This window comes from Canis lupus, chromosome 6 (genome assembly GCF_011100685.1).
Source record: "Canis lupus familiaris isolate Mischka breed German Shepherd chromosome 6, alternate assembly UU_Cfam_GSD_1.0, whole genome shotgun sequence".
Classification (NCBI taxonomy): domain Eukaryota; kingdom Metazoa; phylum Chordata; class Mammalia; order Carnivora; family Canidae; genus Canis; species Canis lupus.
The window spans coordinates 71850040-71856235 of NC_049227.1; positions in this window are offsets into that span (position 1 = coordinate 71850040).

Genomic DNA, 6196 nt, shown 5'->3' on the forward strand with positions numbered 1-6196 from the left:
GCTCATTACATCACATGCCCCCCCATTAATGTCTGTCACCTAGTCACCCCATCCCTGACTTAGAGCTGACAATATGCCAGATCCTGGGCTAATGCTTTATCTGTCCTTTCTCGTTGATTTAATCTCCACAGCAGCCCTGCCACGTCGGTAGTGGCACGCTCATTTATGGAAAACAGGCTCCAGGAGCACAAGCAACTTTTCCAGTGTCACAGAGTCAAAAAGTAGCAGCCCTGATAGGTGTTCTTCTAAATCTCGAAGCACTGTTTTATCCCACATGTCTGAAGCCCAGAAGGTCAGTGTGGCTGGAAGCAAGAGAGCAAGGGAGTGAGTAGGTGGGGACAAGGGAAAAAGACAAGGTCAAAAAGAAATGGGCTGGAACTGGGGGCAGCCACCTGGTGATAAGTGCCTTTCAAGGCCATGGAGGATGTTGGATTTTCTTCTGAATAGGAAGGGAAGCCACTGGAGAATTTTAAGCAGAAAAGTATTAACCTAGGTTTTAAATGGATCTGTGTGAATGTATTTGAAGGGAGAAGAGGTGGAAACCAGGAAAATAATTATATAGCTATTTTAATAGCCCTGATGAGGGACGGTGGCTTGCACTGTTAGTGGTACAGATGTAAGGCAGTAGGTGGATTCCAGAAACATTTCAAGGGTGAAACAAACAGCATGTGATGAATTGGCAAATAATATGCCCAGAGTCACTTAGGTAATAAGGTTAGACTAGGCTGGGGTCAGAACAAGGCTCCATCTGAAACCAAACCCTACGATCTGTCCCTGACTGCAGTGAGCCATGGTCACAGGCTGCTGAGAAAGGGATTTCCCAAACCTGAAGCCAAAATATAAAAAGTTGTCAGTGTGTAACACTTATGGCTGAGGTGTTGGTGTTTGTGCATATGCACGTGTATATATCCTGTACATCCCTGGCTCTTCTCTCCTCATAGCAAAAAACAAAGAAAAAATGAAAAAGGAGAGTTGACAGCAGGATAAAAACAATTACCAACCAAACATATCAGCCTACTTTGAAGATTAATGGAGGTCAGGGGTGCCTGGTGGGCTCAGTCAGTTAAGCATCTGCCTTCAGCTCAGGTCTTGATCCGGGAGTCCTAGGATAGGGATCTGGCCCCGCATCAGGCTTCTTGCTGAGCAGGGAATCTGCTTCTCCCTCGGCCCCTCACCCTGCTCATGCTTTCTCAAATAAATAAATACAATCTCAATAAATAAATAAGTAGATGGGAATTAAAAGCTTGGAAAAAAAACAACAACAGAAGATTAATGGAGATCAGCTACAGCCTAGAAGAGCTATCAGGGTTGTTGTGAAAGGTAAATTTTATGTTTTAAGCCGTATTAGGTAGGGTAGGGGAGGAGCCACTCAACAAATGAAAAGACTCTGTGGCCACATTTACACAGCAAAAGCCAAGTGGAAGATTGAGCAATTACCTAGTAACTGCAGGCTGGGGAGTCAGCCAATTTGGGTAACTCAGATAAAAACATGTGCTTTGGCTGCTTCCCTTGCCTGAATTACTCGATAATGGCCCAACTGTCTGTTTTGCTTAGCTGAAGAGTACAAGAAACAGGTCCATCCGAGTTGGAGACCTTCCATGGGCCATGGAGCAGCCCAGGCTGAGGAGTCGGCAGGGGAAAGGCTGCCCCCAGGAGCCTGCCTTCAGGCTGGCAGGAGGTAGTCAACCCTGGTAAAGCCTGCTCTGTCAGGGTCCTCTGCTCTGTTCTAGAGACTCTACGATGCACAATCCTTATTCTGAGGATTCTCAAAGTCTAGTCTTGAGACAAATTTAAGATAATTATTTTTAAAAAATGTGTGAAATATAGAGGTATCCTTTGAAGAAATGATGGGAACAAAAGCAGCAACTGACCCACACTGGGGTGGGGTAGGAAGTGGGGAGCAGTCAGGGAAGGCTTCCTGGAGGAGATGATGCCTGAGGTGGGTCCCAGAAGATGAGTAGTTATTAGCCAGGAAAAGGGAGGAGGCAAAAGGAGAGTGAAAGCTAGTATGAAGGCTGGTGGCATTTTTCCCTGCTAGTGGTGAAAGTTAGATTACCAAAGAATAATTAATAGGTAATATTCAGGCTTTAGTATGCCCCTGACATCTTACTAAGCATTCCCTAGACATGATATTATTGCATCTTCACAATAGCCAGTTGGAAATGGGGCAGTTGTTATTCTGTTTTATGAAAAAACCAAGGCACAGTTCAGTAATTTGCCAACAATCACACCAGTGGGAAGTGGCAAAACCAGGACTCCAGATTGTACGACTTCGGAGTCTTTTCAGTTTTGATTTTGTCTGTAATGTGACTTTTGTCGACCTTGGTACCACCATGCGGTTTCCATGCATGTCGCTGACAGATCAGAATAAGTGCATGCTTCACAGAAGCCAGGAATCTGCTCTTAGAGTAGAACTCTAGCAGCTGAATGCTCCTGACCTCGACTCTGCCCTCTTGTCCGTGGCACCTCATTCCCAGCCCTGTATGAGCCAGGTGTGCTCCTCAGAATCCATGAATTCCCTGCAGACTCTGGCTGCCTTCATCTAGTTCCACTACAGTCTTCCTCCTTCCATCCTAACAGCAGTGCAAGCCTGCCAGAGGGTGGGATTCCTGTCTTTGTTAGAATTTTCTTGATCCCTCTCCCACCTTCCATGACTGACGGCCTGCAAGTGCCAGGCTCTGTTGAGGGGCCTGTGAAACCAGCTTTGCCCACCGAGACTCTTAAGACATGTTTTTACAGTTGCCCTAAAGCGCACCAGTCCATGTTCTTAAAGACAAATGAACTAGGAGAATTGCACATGGTCTCGCTTAGAGGAGTTTCAACCAGAGATGAAATTTTGTGGTTCATAACCATACTGGCAAAGTAGCAGACTCATTCCAGTGCTTCTGAAAGAAATGAGCTAATAACAAGTAGTGGTTCTCCAGAGACTTCACCCTGGTTCCGGGAAGTAAATATTTTGAAATTGAATTTGTAACAATAGTTTCCATTTTCAAATATAGCATCATAACTCCTTTGGGTTTAAAAAAATATATATATATATATTTTTTATATATTATTTGCAAACATTCAAATTACCTCTGGGAGCTAAATTGTGTAGGGATTTTTGACCCCCATATTACACAAAGTGACACTTCTACTAGTCTGAGATATTCTTTAAGATCAAGGAGTGAGTTTATGTGGAAAGCAAATCGATGTTTTCCATTTGTGCTGAGGTTGGGATAAGAGAAGAATGTCATATGAGAACATGGAACTCATTACCAGCATAGATACTCCACCTCTGACTTTATTTAAAGAAATGGATAGAGCACTGTCCTCCTAGGGTTGCACGGGGTAGGGCAGTGCTTGCCAGATTTCTGGTGCTCCAGCAGCCCAGCCTGGCCTTGCCTGATCTCCCGCCACTAGCCCCACCCTCCTAAATTAATAGATCATGTTTTTACTATGTGTTTCTCATTCATCATCTCACTTTGGCCTCATAAAAATCTTCCTTCTACTGTTGAGGAAACTGGCAGCCAGTGAGGTCAGTGGATACTTTTTATTCACTTTACTGGTGTCAGAGAAGGTGCTAAAATCCAGGTGTCCCAATCTCATATTTGGTGGCATATAAATATACAAAATGCCACAGGTATAGAAAATACATTTGCTGAAAGAAGGGAAGGCTATTTTGAGAATTTAAGAAGAGCACTTTTGGAATTTGAAGTTTTCTTAGGATGTTCAAGTGTATTATTCTGATTATTATCCTTTCAACCTCATTATTTATCTACTGTTTACCATATTACACTGTGGAATGCAATGGAAAGCAAGTCCCTCGCAGTGCTCACTATCCTTTTCTTTTTTTTTTTTTTTAGATTTATTTATTTATTCATGAGAGAGAGAGAGAGAGAGAGAGGGGCAGAAACACAGGCAGAGGGAGAAGCAGGCTCCCGACCGGGAGCCTGATGTAAATTTGATCCCAGGACCCTGGGATCACAACCTGAGCACTCAACCACTGAGCCACCCAGGTGCATTTCTTAACATCCTTTTCTCTTGCTGTATTATTTCTCTCACTCTCTCACACACACACACACACACACACACACACACACACACACAGCCCACCCCTAACCTCTCCTCTCAGCCCCCACCAGCTATAGATTCTAGATAGATCCTTGGTAAGTATTGTAAATGTTGACACAATTTAGAAAAAGAGAAGAGCATTTCCTGCAGGGGGGGCTTCACATCCTCTGGGCCTATGGAAATTTATCTTAAAATGGTACTTAATATACAGAAGAATATGATATCTGGTGTCACTGAGCTGCTAGATTCAAATCCTTACCTTGTTATTTCCTACTGAGATACTAGACATATTACTTTTTAATTTCCACATTTGTAAAATAAAGCTGATAACAGGACCTGTTTTGTGAGGTGGCTATGACTATTTAACAAAATGCACCTAAGGCACTTAGGGCATACTAAGAAGTGCTCGTCATGTTAGATTATGTTAATTTTAATGAACAATTAGGAACAATCTACACATCTAATAAATTGTTTTATCCTAGCAATGCAGTGCTTTATATCAATTAAAATGATGCTGTAGGTAAATATTTGGCTTAGAAAGATAATTATTATATTAAAAGGAAGAAGGCTATAAAATACTATTTACTATGTGATTGAATCCAGGTAGAGATTTATTATACATTATCTAATGTACTCAACCTTGTTTTGAATTCAAGTGCATTTGTGTCTCTAATAATTTAGTTGTATTTCACAAGGGCAAAAATCAAACTGTACTAATTTCAGTTCCTTTACCTTGTGAGGTGAGGGTCAATAAGAATTTTTCCTGGGCTAACATACTTTTGGTACTTAGTGTTTTGCAGTCCAAATGACTTCTAATAATAAAATAGAAGGATTTCTTTTACAAGTTCTCCACTCCATAACAAAGTCCCAAGATACTATCTAGTGTCATAATGCTACTAGAGTAATTATATACATAATTTACCAGGTCAAGAAATACTATCAATGTTTAAGTTCCCATAACAATTTTTAAGGGCATGAACTATGGCTCTAATGTTTATTATGGGATACTCATAACAGATAGAATTTATCATAATGTGGGATTTTTAAGAACGACATTTGCATTATATAAAAAGTATTGCTAAATATTAATGCTACCACGTTGTCCAACTAACAAGATTCACTTAGGGATACTGATTTCGTGCGACTTCAGTTTCAGTGTTTGAATTGGTGATTCAGTTGATTTACAAAGCAAAAAATTATCCTTACTCTCTCACAGATGATGACTCTCTGAATTCCTAAGAGATAACCACTTGTTACCCTTTGCTGATCCAATGATGAAAAAAATATCTTCCTCCAGTCCTCACAAAAGCTGTTTGATCACCCCCAATTTCAAGCAAATAAATACCATGCTGACACGCATACTCTATTACTAATATGGAAATACTTCAATTCTTTGCTAATGTTATAAAATTAGGACCTCTGACTTCCACCCACAGAAATGAAAACATGGGCATATGTTTGTATCAGAAGGAATTTTTTTTAGAACTTTCCTATCTCATTTCTAATATTAACGACTTTATATGCAGGATGTATAAATCTCATTCATTTTATCAGCTTTGAAACTCTCCATTGGGGAAGTTTTACTTCAACTTTGGGCATTTTCTGAACTAAAAAGTACAGTGATGTGGTTTGTAAAATCTCTGAACAGTTAGAGGGTGGTGAGCACAGGAAAATGACAAGAGCGAGAAGAACTAACACAATCAAGCACCTCCCAAGCTAAATGATGCCAATTATATCCAGCTGGGGAACGCTATAAGCTGCTAACAGCACAGAGCTTGGCTACACTACAAGCACTTTCCTGACATCTGGTAGAGGTAAAGCTGACCTCACCACTTCGTGCCTGGGACAGGTAGACAAAAACCCAAGGAGATTAGCATCAATCTCACAAGATCAGATAGACTGACTATTGGCTATGTCCTTTGTTTCTGCACCCCACCCCCACCCCCCAAAAAAACTAACCAGGGTAGCAGGTTTTAAAAAAAACAAAAGCTTTTTCCCCTTTTTTCTCCCATAGTAAAACTTAGGGTTATTGCCTCTGGTTTGAGGCAGATAGTGAGTTGCTTACACCCACGTGATTGCTTTCTGGTTGCATTTATGATTACTAGAATAGAATTACAAATACTCCACTATTACTTCCAGTCCT